The following is a 15,335-nucleotide window of genomic DNA, read 5'->3' on the forward strand; positions in this document are numbered from 1 at the left end:
TAGTAATTTAATAAATTTTATTCACATAACTTTGGATACTCTAGATGAAAAGGTCTTCATTATCATAAGCTGAACAATTACATGAAATATACGAAACAACTGTTCATTAAGCATACATGGAGTTAGTGATGATTTTTAATACAGTATTTCTTTATGTAATTCAGGCCTCAAAGTAATGATCTTTACGCTTTTGCTTCCCAAGGGCTGAGATTACAGATATATACCATAGATGAAGTTTTTGATAGCCTTCGTTACACATATAAAGACTCTTTGGTATTTTGGTCTAATGTTTGGGTTTATTTGAAAGCTGATGCTTTTACTTCATTCCGTTTCATTCCCCTACACTTGTCTAAGGAAAAATATTTGAAGTACTTTTTAAAAATGTCAACAATTTTCTGAATCTGGTTTTGCTTTCTTTTTATGACAAATATCTACAGTTGTTTTCATTTGCTTGAACATCAAGACAACTCTGCTGCCTCCTTTTACTAAGTCCTCTCTGTGTATCTGGATAGCAACGAGCTAACACTAACTTTGGACCTTTCTGACGGATCCCGTTGTCAAGCATGGTTGGTACAAAGTTGGTCTAAAGTGGTATAAAGTGGAAGTAAATACCTGGTTCCCCCACAGGCAGTCGTCTGAACTGCCTTCCATCATCTGTAATTTCTCTGACATTATTTGGTGGATATGATTTATCACCTTGCTACTGCATGAGTCAGCCGTGAAATCTCTATGACTCAATGGTACATAACAAAAGCAATCAGGAAAGTGACATTTGAATGAAGGGTTAGTGGATGGTTTTGAATGAGATTTCATTAACTTATAGCACAAAGGCAGAATAACCTGCACAGTTTCTGAAATCTTATGAAGTCACCACTTCAGCTTATTCTGTTCATTAATGAATATCTCTAACTTGAAAAATAATTATGATCAGTGGGAACAAACAACAAAGTAGGGATTTATAGAAAGAAGCAGGATGGATTTATTCTTATGTTACATTTAACCTTTTATTTTCTTACTGTGTTCAGAATAGCCCTTTTAAAACATCTTGCAAATCAATTTTCTCCTGCTTTTAAACCTTGTTGCTACCCACTTGTTTTTCCCAGGTGGCAAGTTGGTAGCAATATGAATTTATTCTTTCATTAAATATTTATTGCCTCTGGATTCTGTGTCAGGCATTGTGCAAGGCAATGGGATTGAAGCAATGAGGAGGAATGATGCAGTTCCCTATCTAACAGATTCTAGGTTCTTAAAATGAGGTGTACTTATTATTTTTCCAGGAAAAAATCCCATTAATTTAGATTGGAAAATTCCCTTTTGCGAATTGACGAAAACATTTCCTATAGAAGCAATTGACAATATTGTATATGAATATTCATTTCTTGATACATCTATTCCTGCCTGGAAATAAATGATGATGACTTGAAGGAAATACTACTGACTGTTTTGGAATGTGCTTCTCACAGTCCAACTAGTAGTTTGAGAATTTGTATTAAATATTATTTCCTTGTTTTTGCAAATGAGTTTTTCCCTTCCTCTGGGCTTGCACTGAAGATCATTTGATTGAAAAATGTCAACCAACACCATTAGCCAGGAATTGATATCTGCTTCTTATTTTACCCACAGGAGAATCAAAATGAAAAGAATTCTCAGGAAAAAGTCACCGCTGGTGAACACATGAACAAAAGCACATTTTCAGAAAGAAGCTAAATCCTCCAAAGAATAACCACGTGATATTTCCTCTATAGTTGCATGACCTGGCATAGTGGCTGGAAAAGAATAGTAAGAGAACCACAGTGCTGTCCTAAAAGCATGCTGGGAATCAAGCATTATGGTAAACGCTGAGTGAGACATATTGATGAGACGAATGAGTCTTCACAGAGAAGTGCAGCATAAACATTCCCTGATAGAGTCTGCAGATGTTCTCTCGGTCCTCAAGAGAAGAAGATGCCAAATATGAAGAGACCTGGTATTTTGGGATGATTTGCATTCTTTCAACACTAAGAAACAGCGTAGTCAAGAACACAAGAGGAGTTTGATTAAGATCTAGGCACTTATACCATACCTAGGCTAGGCATATCCCATTCTTGATTGGCCTGAAAATAGAGTACCACGAGATAATGATAACACCACAACAAAGAAAATAAAACTAGATGATCTTTCCCGTGACTTGTGGCACCTACATCTGGTTTGATGCTGTTACGAAAGTTGTGGGAAAGAGTTGGAGAGTTTGAGCAACAAAGCATGTACAGAACATATGATTTGTTTATATTAGTAATAACTCGAGTCTAAAGACCAGTAGATCATCCCCGGTCTGCTTCAGTTTCCATCACCATCCGGTTTTAGGGCAGGACACGTCTTTAAATCATGCAAACAGCTTTCTAACTTGCCTCACATAGTCTGATCTGCAGTTAAGGCCCAGACAAATGAATAAGATTTGGGAAAGTCGGATGTCTTCATTTCGGCTTGTGTTTTCACAGTGTCTCAAGCATTTTCGTATTGGAGACATCCAAGGATTAGACCTAGCAAAAGTCTCACATTGGCTAATCAGTTAAGTCCAAGGGCTTCACACAGCTGATGGGTTCTGGTTCTGTGTCATTCCTACAATGTAGGAAGCACAATTCCTACTGTGCTTCCCGTTTTGCTCAGACTCAAAATGACTCCCTTGTTGGCACCATACCAACACAAAGACTTTAAAGTAAATCTTAGGCAAAAGGCATCAACAGCAAAGATGTCAAGGGAACAATCTCTAATTTCTAAAGGAGTCAAAATGTGATCTCTCTCTCTCTCTGCCTCTGAGTGTGTGTACTCATCTGTGTGTGTGTGTGTGTGTGTGTGTGTGTGTGTGTGTGTGTGAGAGAGAGAGAGAGAGAGAGAGAGAGAGAGAGAGAGAGAGAGAGAGAGAGAGAGAGAGAGAGAGAAGGCAGAAGCTGTCTTAGGTTTTTGAGACAGAATCTCTTACTGAACTTGGAGCTCTCTGACTTGCCTGGTGAACAAGTCCCTGTGATCCTTCTGTTTCCATCTCCTCAAAACTGGAAGTGTAGGCACATAACATCATCAACCCAGGCTTTTATAATGTGAACCACAGCATATTTAACTGAGACCCTCACGTTTGTAAGGCAAGTATCTTACCCACTGAGCCATCCTCTAGGCTCTTAAATGATCATTTCTTAAAAATCACATGCATGGAAACCGTAGTGAGAAGACTTTAATGGGATACCGGATGGCTTTGCTTATGTTGACACTTGCGGAAAATAAATGACTGAAGAAAGAAATTCGGTGAAGAAATTTCTGACTACAGCAGGACAAATGTGGTCTGTGGTTTTGTGTGTCAGTCTCAGGCAAGCGGCTGGAAAATACAAAGTGATGATAGTCATCAAGTCTTACATGTCAGGTGTGCTCCCATACACCACGGTCACTGTTAAAGATGTCGTGCTAATGTAAATGAGACTGAAAAATTGGTTCCACAACGGTAGCTCGAGATGAATTAACTTTGCTTCCCTTTCACAGGACATTGTGCTCAAGCCCTAGGGTCCATTAACTGGATGTATAAATACAGCCTCACACACTCCAAGTCAGTTCTATGTGCTGTGCACAGAGGCGCACGGTCTTCTGCTTTGCCCTCATGGAACATCCTCCTGGCAGTTAGCATCATTGTCTCCCTCAAGCCTTCCTGTCAAAAGCAGAACATCTCTAAGTGGAAGGCTATAGATCAGTGACTTGGTAAACCAGCTAAGGAAACAGTGTATCACAGCCCATCAGGCCTCTGAAAATAACCCACTTTGAAGATGTTGAAATGAGGGAGGCACACATCAGAATTAGGAACCAGAGAAGCATTCAGGATGTGGGCCACTTCACATGGCCATTTTAACTGACAAGAATTTTTCACTTTGGATCTGGCTGCAGAAGTAGCTTTCAAACTATTTCAACAGATTGTTTCTTTGATTATAGTAATATCGTATAATAGTGCCAATAGCTATTGAGTTCCATGTGCCTTGCACTGAGCTAAGTATATGCATACATGGTATGAGCTAGTCTGTTACATTTTCCTAGTAAATTGATAATGTTTTTTAAACCTTATGATAAGAAGTTTAGAGAGACAAACCCACTAGCCAGAATTAGTTTAACCATCAGACTCAATTGTAGAGCCACAATGCCCGAAGCCCCTCCTTTTTAGATTGTAGACAATATTACTTCGAAATGAAGGCCAGAAACCAGTATAGAGAAATTGCATCCAAGGGAAAGTAATACTTCCCACTACACAATATGTGCTAAGTCCTTTAGCAAGCAAAAAGACAAACAATAGGAAGCTCTAAATTTCTTCTCTGTATCTGTCTTTGTCTCTCTGTCTCTGCCTCTGTGTCTCTCTGTCTTTGTCTCTGTCTCTGTCTGTCTGTCTGTCTGTCTGTCTGTCTGTCTGTCTGTCTCTCTCTCTCTCTCTCTCTCTCTCTCTCTCTCACTCACTCCTTGTTCCTCTGTTATAGGCATGTGTGTACATGTGTTTTCATAGGCATACAGGCATGTGTAAAGTTCATTGGTTGTCTTCCCTTTGTTTTATTTGGAACAATATCTTTCAACAAACCCAGCTCATGTTTTTGGTTAGGCCAGCTGCACAGGAAGCCCCCAGTGTTCTCCTGTGTTTACATTCACCAGTGCTCATGAAAGGGGTATGTCTCTGCACTGTGTTTTTATGTGAGTGCTTTGGATTGAAACTCAGGTCTTTGTGCTTATTCCTTAAACACTTTCCATTGAGCCATTTCCCTAGCCCCCAGGAAGCACTGTTTAGTGTTTTTATTCTGTGGTCCTCAATCTCCCTAATGCTGTGACCATTTAAAACAGTTTCTTAGTTGTGACTCCCAACCATAAAATTATTTTGTTGATACTTCATAACTGTAATTTTGCTTCTGTTATGACTCTCAACGTAAATATTTTTGGAGATGGAGGTTTTTTTAAGGGGTTACGACCCACAGGGCAAAAACCATTGCATCTGTTGGTGAGCTATCAGACCATGAGATAGTCTGATAATATTTTGCAGGTAAGATAGAATTCTGGGAGGCAGAGCCTGACTCTGATTGTTTAGTAGAACTAAATTTATCCAGAGACAGATCACTAATCAGGGAGATGAAATGGGAAATGTTCTGTACAAGAAATGACAGCTGCTGCTTGAAGGAAAAAAACAAGGGAATTATAAGTAATCTCCACTGAGTTTTAAAATAAATTACTGGGCTACAAGGACACATGGAATACTTTCGATAGAGAAAAGCCTTTTTAGGTTTTGGAAACCATTAAACAATAGCAAGCCACAGGGATGTCAATCGGAAGGCTTCCTTTTAGCAGCAGAATGTTGAAATATTTTTATGATTTGATAGATTATTTTTCACTTTTCATAAAAAGAACTGCCTTTGATGTCTGGGGAATATAATTTCAGAAAAAATATACACAGCTATAAAGTAGTTGTTGGCCTTATCAAATTCAAATATTTGAAAAGGTATAATTCATGCAAATGTTTAGTGGTTTTTCTTTGTGAAAGGGCAAAATCTGCCCTGGCTGGTATTTACTTTTGTAATTAGAAGAGCTTGAGTGATGTGAACAATTAAAATAATACAATACCTTTACAAGACAATTAATCTTTCCTTTGCAATTCATCCTACCGCATCCCAAGTTGATAATGTTATTTACCTCGCAGTTAAGGCTATGTTAGAATGTAATTGCACCCATTTGCTTTGACTATCAAAGGAGAAAAGATCATGCAATTTGCATCTCATATATCTAGAAATTAAAACTGAAGGACTGACCACTTGACACTGCAGAAGTTCGTGAAATGAAGCCTGCTGAGCTCAATTTGTTGTGTCGGCTAAATGACTCCCCTCTCCAATTTGGATGCATGATGAAACTTCTATTAGAACACTGCACTGTAATAATTGACAACATAATGAAACTGCCAAAGACAAAAATGCAAGCTCCTCTCTCCTGACCCCTCAGCTCCGTGCTTCAGACTCAGAATGGAGCAAACGCTGCCCTTTAAATCTACCTCCTCTCTACCCATCAAGGGCTGCTGAGACATTCTCCCAGACACCTGTCCGTTAGGAATCTCACAACTGATAGTTAAAAAGTAATGTTGCATTTTACATTTGGCAATAGGTGAGTGGGCATATAAATGTACCTAGGAAAAATATCTGAAAGCAGCTATTCGTGTCTTCTATCACGACCATCTTATAAAATGAATATCTGTAATGCATGAAGGAAAATTACAGAAATATTACCTTAGTGTGATGCTGCTATGAAATAATTTAATTTACTTACACTAGCCCTGATGATTTTAGTTTGGGGGGGAGTCACTTTTCTCCAGTCCTATGGAAACTTAATGAAGCATCAGCTTTACTCTTTGGAAATTATGAGCCCACACACAGAGACTCTGCTTTTCTTAGACTCACTCGTTCTGCTGTAGTTTGGCCTCTGTAACCTTTTCAGGAAGCCACAGCTTCCTCTGATCCCTGTTCCTTGCTGGACCTTGATGTGGCCTCCAGCACTTGGCACTGGGGACCACAGGTTCAGCTCTTGCATGCTCTTTTGGCTTCTTCTCTCAGGATTTATTTTTCTATTTCCCTCTGTAATTTCTTCTTCCTTCTTTGTTGAAAACTTGGATCTTCAGAGTTTCTTCTTAATGTTCTTTCTGTTTTTTTTTCCTGTTTCTCTAGTCACTTATATCTCTGTCCCAGAAAATTACTAAATGTTTTTTCTATGGCTTTCACTAATTACAAGTCTTGATGCCCAGCTCAGATCTCATCTCTCAAAATGAGATCAATATCTTCATCCATTAGTCATTTCCTCTTGAATCCAAAAAAAAAAAAAAAAAAAAACAACCAGCTTCGACCATTCCAAAGCTGAGCCCACATCTTTTTTAATCTTCCAAGACTTTGGCTCCATAAATAGGATTACTGTCTTCATCATCCAATTATGTACACCTAAGGATCACCTGGGTCTACTCACAAGGCCTATTATTTCTGCCTTTTAAATCCACCCAATAATACCTCACATTTAGCTTCTTTCTAAAAGTTGCTAAGAAATGTTCCCATCACCATCTTTACTAAAACAAACTATTTTATTTAATGCAATAAAAAAACACATTTGGAAAAACAGACGTCAGATTCTAAGAGCAGCTGTTTGTGTTCTGTTGGCCTCCACACTTCCTTTCAGCTAGGGTCTTCATCCTAAGACCCTGGCTTATCCAGCCTAGCGTTACCGCTCTACTGTTCCTTTTAGTGCTGCCTGATTATGGATCCTACTTTCTCTTACCTCTCCCTCATACTTCATGTATCATAAGAAAAATTCTCATATAATTTACTTCGGTGATTGTGTGAAATACATGGGACATTAGTTAATTGTCTGTTGCTGTGATAAATCAACATGACCAAAAACAACTTACAGAAGGGAACATTTCTTTTGGCTTACTTGTTCCAACATGTTGAAGAAGCACATCACCAAGCCACATCCATGGTGACAGTAGCAGGAAGCTGAGAGCTCACTTCTCCCTCGTCTTTCATATTTGTTTAATCTCTTCTTTAAAACTATACTCTGGTTTCTCTTCAGATCGTATAAATCTTTCACCTTTTACTTAACAACTACAGTTAGCCGTATCTCTTACTAGTGGTCCAAGTCAATCTCTCACTCCAAGTGAGCAATATTAGTTACTTCCTGTTGGACTGTCCCCCTATCTTTGGTGGCTTCACCAATGTTCTCATTTAGGCTATGTCGTTTGGGTCTGCCTTCTTCATGCATTCTTCTTAGATGTTTATTCTTCCTTCAGACTGATAAACACTTTAATAGACACATTACCCTGAATAGATCTTAACTTACTTCGTGTCTATACAATGAAGCTCTTTCAGGACGTAGTGGCATTTTTAAACATTGGCGTGGCTGAGTATGTGCTAGAGCTGAATTTCAAAGTGGTTTCTACAATGCATCATGACTTTCTATCCCCCCTCTATAATAAATAGGTATTTTTAACCCTTACTAAATTTTTTACCATTAATAATTATTTTAGTTGTGTTCTCTGCATTTTTGAACCATGCGTGCAAACAAAGAGAGATAAATTCGTTTATCCCCAAAGCAAAGTTAGTTACTGGTTCTTTTGAATGTTACTTTCTCTGGACATTTTTTTACATTTGTAATTGTTTCCTTATTTTCTCAGAGTTTGCCCTTGAATGGGTCAATTGGACAGGCATAATTTTCAAGAAATGTGCTGTGTCCTGACCTGACTGGACAGGATGGTGGGAGAAGTCGTAGGGCACATTTTCACTACATTACACTCATTAAATGTCCAACATCCAATCGTGGTATCCCTCACTGTGCTGTGCTGTTATCCTTACCAAATAAATGTTTAAAGAAGGGGTGTAAAGGAACTTGTAATGGCCGAGAAACACTTAAAGGAATGTTCAGTGTCCTTAGTTGTCAGAAATATGAATCAAACTGACTCTGAGATTGCATTTAAACCTGTCAGAATGGCTAAGATCAAAGACTCAACTGATAGCACATACTGGCGAGGATATGGAGCAAGGAGTACACTTTTCCATTGCTGATAGGAGGGCAAACTTGTAAAACTACTGGGAAAATCAATGTGGAGGTTTCTCAGAAAATTGGAAATAGGTCTATCTCAAGACCCAGCTATACCCCTCCTGGGCATATACCCAAAAGAGTCTATATCATACCACGAGGAATCTTGCTCAACTATGTCCATAGCAACTTTATTTGTACTCTCAGATGCTCTTTATTTGCCATTGGAACTGTCTTTGAATAAAACTGACTCTCATGAAGTTCTTTTACTTTATTTAAAAACCAAAAATCTAGAGAAGGTTTTTTTAAAAAAAAGTTACAAAGGTTGAGTAGAGACTCTCTCTCTCTCTCTCTCTCTCTCTCTCCCTCCCTCCCTCCCTCCCCCCAATCTCTCTGTCTGTCTCTCAGTCTGTCTCAGTCCCCCTCTCCCTCCCCCATCCCTCTCAGAAAAGATTTGAGTTTTACTGTACTGTATTGAAAGAAAAAAAATTCACTTTCTACTTCTATATTTTCTGTGGGAATAAATGATATCCTTGAAAAATAAAGGCAATGTTCCTTTGAGTGTAGGTATTAAATTTTACAGTGTAATATATTAGCTTCATACAATAAAGCTTTTGTATTGTACTGTGTCCAAAATGACAAGAGGTTATTTAAAAATCAGTGTTCATGGATCATGTATGTTTGTATGTATGAGTGTGCATGTGCTGTGGGGAGCTGGCATGGGTTGGAAGCACACATAGTTCAACTTTCCACCCAGCAATAAGCAGAGCGACTTGTTTGTTCCACTTTCTTCTTTTCTGTATTGACTTCCTCACAAGATTGTCAAAGAGAAGAATTTTGTAGCAAGCTATTTGAAAAGCTCCAAATAGGAAGAATGATTTCCATTGATCATAGCAGCATGGGAGATGTTGTATGTGACTGAACACGCTTTTGATATAGATTTCCTAAAAGGAACTTGCATTTTGACTTTTCCAGATTGAACGGTTTAAAGTTGGCACTGAGCCTGTTCTTTCTGTGAGTGGTTCTTGTGAGGTAGTGTAGTGATTGCTCTCTTCCTTCATTCCTAATTTTTATGTTTTAATGAGGGCGTGTAAATGTACCTCATGTTAATGTTGGGGTGATTTAAGAATGGACTAGAAATGTAAAAGAGGAAAGGAGCCTCTCAGACTCAGCCTTGCATTTAATTGTGTGGCTGGTGGCAGAGCTGAGAGGCATTCGGTGGGGGAGACTTAGCCTCTCCTCCAGGAGCATCCTCAGAAGCCTGCGGGACAGAACCAAGCAGAGCCATCTATAAATCAGCTTGTCTCTTTCTGGGCCACCTAACATAATTGGAAGCACTGACTCTAGGCCATTTCACCCTTGGGTAGGAATGATGAAGTCAGAGCTTCTAATAATTGCATCTGATTACTGCTTCCAGTTCGAAGGCAGTGAAGGAAACCAATGCTTAAACTTCTCTGGCCAATCCACAGGGTCATTTAGGGACCACATCACAAAGTAAAGGCTCTTTAGTTTTGTGTGAGATTCTTTTGTCATTGTTTAAAACAGGTGAAACATTGATTTTTTTTTTTCAATACAAAAATTCATGCCTATGCCTTTGTCACCATGATCCATCCATGCATCCTCTCTCATCAGAGGAAAGGCATGTCCAGTCTTTTGACTTTCAGGTAGAGGATCTTTGGGAAATTGCATAATTGAATATGGATGACTGCAGTATTCAAGTAGATGCTGTACTCCATTTGTGTTAAAACACGCTTCACTATTACAAGTGAAAGCAACAGTAAGATTGAACTGTGCTGTAAACCATTTACGTGGAAGTCCAAACTACGCATGCAATAGTGATAATTGTATCCTATTAGCAGAGTGAATTGTATTTAAACAATAATTGCAGACAAATGACATGTAAATCGATACATGAAAAGGCATCAAGCCACATGCACTATTGATTTTCTGCCATGTTCTTCTCTAGGTTAAATGCTCTGAAAATATGATTTACGACATTATTTTAGTGACTTGCTTTCTTCTAGATGTGATAAAGTCCCACAAAAGTTAAGAAGTTTTAATTCCAGCACTGCCTAGCAGCTTTCAAAAGTGGAGTAATGAAACTATCAGAAACGCAAATCGGTTGCAGAGAAATGATGGAGAATGCAAATATAAGAAGCTCATAAATATTCTTTGTTAGTTCAAAAGCAGCTACACAGTGTACTGAAATAATGTATTTTCATATGAGAAAAAATGAAAATAATTATTATTTTTATGTGTCTCTTCAAATGTAGAGACAAAGAAAATACTTGTAAATGAAATACGACAAAGTAGAGCGAAAAAACGGTGGAGAACTAGATGATTCCTATGTAAATTAATGGAACTTGGGGTGGAAATTGATATGACCTGAACCCAACAAGCCGACTTAAGAAATTACTAGTGTAGTGAGTTCTTCTGCCCGATAAAGCAGAATGTGTAAGATTTGTACTAATTGTGACATGGTTGAAGAATATGACATCCAGGGAAGATGAAGGAATTAAACTATGCTTTAACACCAGAAATTAGCAGAATTCTTGTAAAGTTCTCAGGCATTAGATTTGTGTATCTGAAAAAAAAATCTATAATGATATTATGGTTGTTTTAAGGCTTCAGCCAAAGTAAAATTTGAGTTGCATTGAAGCATGTTTATACCTTACCTTACTAATGCAAATGGTAATTTTTTTTTGCAACATAAAAATCAAACAGCTAGGTGTGGTGGTGCACGCCTGTAATCTCAGCACTCTGGGAGGCAGAGCCAGACACATTTCTTAGAGCTCAAGGCCTGCCTGATTTACAAATTGAGTCCAGGACAGCCAAGGATATATAGCAAAACCATGTTTTGAAAAAAAGATAAACATTGAATAATTATGCTGTGCTCATTTATACTGTAGAGTTTATACAATGGTACAGGATTGTTAATGTAAGACTAACATCTTCTCCTTTACTGATAACTGTTCTACCGAAGAACAACTCTTGTCACAAAATGTAACCATTATTAAATCTGCCCTTCTCTGTCAAAATCATTTTTCTCTACAATGCTACAATAAAATATTTTACATATTTTAAAGTGATTTGTTTATTTTTTTTTTGTTTTGTTTTTGGAGGCAGGGTTTCTCTGTGTAGCCTTGGCTGTCCTGGACTCACTTCGTAGACCAGGCTGGCCTCGAAATCCCAGTGATCCACCTGCCTCTGCCTCCCGAGTGCTGGGATTAAATGAGTGAATGCTTCTTTGTATGTATATGTACCATATACATGACTGATAATGACAGAGACCAGAATATGGCATCAGATGTGCTTGAATTGGGGCTACTCGTGGTTATGGGCTTACCATGTGGGTTTTGGGAACCAAATCCCAGTCTTCTGAAAGAATAACAAGAGCTCTTAATTACTAAGACATATCTACATACCCTGAGCTGATTTTCAATAGTAATCAGGTAAGATTATCTCATTGATGTTGTTTAGAACATGCTATCAGTGTCTCTTAAACCTGCTTGAATTTTTCTAGCTTTGTTCTTGGATTAAGACTAAAAGAGAAATGACAAGGTGTTTTAACACATGAAAAAGTTTAATTACAAAGTAATAAAATCTTTTATTTATACTGTTGAAAATAATTTTCATTTAATGTTAGTGATAACAAAAAAATATTTTGATGTTACCAGAGTCCTGCCTCCCCCCACCCCATACACAAAAAAGAACATTCAGAATAGAAAAAGAAACAAGAAGTAAGAACTGGGAGGGACAGTAGTATTAATTTGTATACTATATGATAATTCACAAGCCACAACCAGGAGAATGTATAGATAAGCTGTTAACTTTGATAAGGAGGTTGAATGAAGTTTTATCATCGATAGTCAGAAAAAATATGCATTACCACAGGCTGGCTATAACCAGTTAAAAAAGAGAAAAGAAGAAAAGAATTGTATTGATAAAAATATAAATATACACTTAAAAAACTATATGCAAGGGAGGATCTTATGAAGCAAATTATATCCTATTTTAGCTGAAGGAGAGTAAAATTCTTCAATTAAACTCAGTATGATCACAATTAAAAGCATAGCTTGGTTTTTCATGAGTGATAAACTGATTGTAAATTTCATTTGAAAGAACAAAATATAGCTAAAATCCTTGTAAAATATATATGAAATAGACACAAGGTAATTCTGAGAAATGGAGAAAGCCTTTAGGGGGCTGATGAGGAGGCCGAGTAGGCAAAGCTGCTTGCTGGCAAGGCTGACTGAGTTCAGGTTCGGGGTACCACATGGTTGAACTAGAAACCCACTCTAGAAAATTGTGCTCTGATGAGCACATACTCTATGGCTCTCATACCCTCAAACATATGCATCTACACAGTAAGTCTATACAATGTATATACTAATTGCTTTAAAAAAAAGAAAGCAGCCAGGGTTGGAGAGATAGCTCAGCCATATAGACTAAGCCTCACAACAAGAAAACGGCTGTCAGAGAGGGATGTATAGGTCTCGTGGCCCATGTCATGCTGTGAAAAACAATGATTTGAGGTGAAGGTTTAAAAATAATCAGTATGCCCTCAGGAACAGTCATAGGGGAGGGGAATAAGGGGAAAATGGGAGGGAGGGAAGAATGGGAGGATACAAGGGATGGGATAACCATTGAGATGTAACAAGAATAAATTAATAAAGGAGAAAAAAATAAAATAAAATAATCAGTATGAATTTGACCTTGTCCCCTGGAGGGGGAGACCTGGAGGCACTCAGAGGAAGGATAGCAGGTTACTAAGAAGAGACTTGATACCCTATGAGCATATACAGGGGGAGGAAGTCCCCCTCAGGAACAGTCATAGGTGAGGGGAGTAAGGGGAAAATGGGAGGAGGGAAGAATGGGAGGATACAAGGGATGGGATAACCATTGAGATGTAACAAGAATAAATTAATAAAAAATTAAAAAATAATAAAATAATCAGTATGAAGAGGACATCAGAAGTCATAAATATGTGGGAAAACTCCACATTGTTTTTGTTGACTTTTCTATTTTAAATCATATAATGGATTAAAGGGGAAAGCACATTGTTGCATATAATTGAGTGTATATAAATGAGATTGACAAAGAAATAATAACAGTTTTACATATACATGATTAATATGCATAGATTAGAACATTTTATTGTTTATCATTTTCTTTCGTACACTATTATAATAAATCTTAATTGTTTTTTACTCTCCATTCTTATTTCTTTCCCCCCTCCGTCTCTTGTGGAAATCTTTTCTCAGCAGTCCCATTTCTACCTTTATGCCTTTAATTTGTGTGTGTGTGTGTGTGTGTGTGTGTGTGTGTGTGTGTGTGTGACTCACTGAGTTTATCTATCATCTATCTATCTATCTATCTATCTATCTATCTATCCATATTTTCCTAACCATAGGTTAGAAACAAGGACAACCAATGAGGTGAGATTTTAAGGAAAACATATAATTTGGCCCTACAACAAAGCATTCAAAAGAGTTAAGGCTGAAAATATAATATAAAAACGAATTAAAATAAAAAAAATTCCCCAAAGTGGACCAAGGACGTCTAAAAAGCAAAGCAACCACTAAAAGATGGAAATAGTAAACAAATATCATGTTAGAAACAAAATTGTGACTATGTATAACAAAAGATTAACAGATTAACAATGTAATTAAAAAGGAAAGACTCAGTATCCTCTTTGAAAGCTAAGACACTGCTACAACATCTCATGTCATATTCCATTTATTTACATCAAGTTCTTTTTTTTTTTTTGGCAGAATGATTATGAGTTATCACTTAGATACTACAAAATAAGTAGGTTCAATTGCATTGCATATCTGAAAGTTCTGTCTGGCTTCATGCTTTCTTATCCACATTTTGAATAGCTTTAGAACTCTGACTTCAAAGCATAAGAAATAAAACTGACTGAAGGCATGCAGATAAATGAGGTCTTCAGACCTAGCTAGTAGAGAGTAGAGCAGCCTACTTAAGGATGTGCACTGGCCTTTCTCAAATCCAGAAGACCGAGATATGAGCCTTCCTCTATGGGGAGCAAATGGATCTGAGAACTTTTCATTCCACTGTCATCAAGGATGGTATAAACTCACTAAAATGTTGTATGTTGTTCCATTTGTCTTTCTTGGGTCATTTGCTAAAGATGTGGTTGCCTAAAATACAGCTAAATAGGAGCAAGAAGTCCTTGTAGGTTACTTTATAGATGATACCTGTAGCAAGTCTCAATGTACTAAATACTTTTTAAAGCTAGTAGAAAGGCCTCTGAACAATTTTTGCTATATAGAAATGATAAATGTTTGAGGAAATAAATACACATAACTCAATATAAACACTAACTCAATAACATGCTTATTTTAATTTTAATGTGTGTATTAAAATTTTAAAGAAAACAAATTGATCCCAAGAAGTTTCAATGGAGTGTTCCAAACCTATGGTCAAACAGAAGGCCCTATTTAAGCTCAGTGGGTCATGAAACAAAACAAAAATATATGAATATGCAAAAAGGAGTTGTGGGAAAGAGGAAGATGAATGGCGATGAAGGGGGAGAAGAGCATTCAGAATGTATTATACACAAATATGTTGAGACATTCAGAAGCATAGGCAGTTATTAATGAGTTGAAACATTAGCAAGCCTAGACATAATGATCAGCTAATGCCAAATATTCTTTCTTCCTTCTGGCAAGTGTATACCTCCGTATATAGAACTAAGAAACAAATATGAAGGCTTATGTGTTTTTTTTTTAATCTGCTGGTCTCAAATTTCTTTGGGGGTT

The sequence above is a fragment of the Acomys minous genome (assembly GCF_964271855.1).
Source record: "Acomys minous genome assembly, chromosome: 16".
Classification (NCBI taxonomy): Eukaryota; Metazoa; Chordata; class Mammalia; order Rodentia; family Muridae; genus Acomys; species Acomys minous.